This window comes from Sinocyclocheilus grahami, unplaced genomic scaffold (genome assembly GCF_001515645.1).
Source record: "Sinocyclocheilus grahami isolate Dianchi unplaced genomic scaffold, SAMN03320097.WGS_v1.1 scaffold257.1, whole genome shotgun sequence".
NCBI classification, from domain to species: Eukaryota; Metazoa; Chordata; class Actinopteri; order Cypriniformes; family Cyprinidae; genus Sinocyclocheilus; species Sinocyclocheilus grahami.
This window is the reverse complement of record NW_015505436.1, coordinates 1,575,187-1,576,321: the sequence shown is the minus strand read 5'-3', so window position 1 is coordinate 1,576,321 and position 1,135 is coordinate 1,575,187.

The following is a 1,135-nucleotide window of genomic DNA, read 5'->3' as shown; positions in this document are numbered from 1 at the left end:
ACATGAAACCCTGATTGGAATTTACAAAAATACACCTAAATAAAAGATTCTCTGGTCTGATGAACCTCAATTCCTTGTTCATGTCTGAGGGAAACCAAGCACTGCTTATCACCTGCATAATACCATCCCAAGGGTGAAGCATGGTAGCAGCAGCATCATGCGGTGGGGTGTTTTTCAGCGGCAGGGACTGGGGAAGTGATCAGAAAAGATGGAAAGCTGAATGCAGCTAAATACAGAGATATCCTTAATGAAAACCTGGTTCAGAGTGCTCAGAACCTCAGACTGGGCTGAAAGTTCACCTTCCAACATGACAAATACCCTACGCACACAGCCAAGACAATGCAGCAGTGGCTTAGGGACGACTCTATGAACGTCCTTGAGTGGCCTGGCCAGAGATGGGACTTGGAGCCAATCAGACATCTTTGGAGAAACCTATAAATGGCTGTCCACCAATGGTCAGAGCTTGAGATGATCTAAAGAGAAGAATGTCAAAAAACCCAAATGCAGATGTGCAAAGCTTGTTGCACCATACACAAAAAGACCTGAGGCTGTAATTGTTGACAATGTGCTTCATCTAAGTTTTGAGTTAAGGGTATGAAGACTTGTGCAATGTAATTTTTTCCCCCAGTGTTTCCTTTTTAATAAATTTGCAAAGTTGTGCTAAATCTGGGTTTTGCTTTGTCATTATTGTGAGTGGGGTGTAGATTTATGTGGGGGAAAAAAAGTAATTTAAAGCAGTTTAACAACGCAACATATAATGTAAAAAAAAAAAAAGAATGGGTATGAAGTCTTTCTATAGGCACTGTACATACCAAAAATAAATGAATAAAATATATATATATATTTTTTAATCTATAGGGTCCTAGAAATGTGGTCATGAAACTACAGCCTCCGGTATTGCAGGAATATCCTACTCACAACAACAGCTTTATTAAAAATGCATTCATTCTCTGCCAGCAGGAGGCGCTTTCGGATCTGTTTCCCCGGTAACAGCAAAACACAAAGCAGCGCAGCACCGGACTTTGAAACGTGCAGTGCTCATATTTATTTAGTAAAATCATAACCTTTTGAAGTTTAACCGTAACATTAAGCTGTATCTCAATTCTGGTCTGAACCCAAATTTAAGACCTCTTGA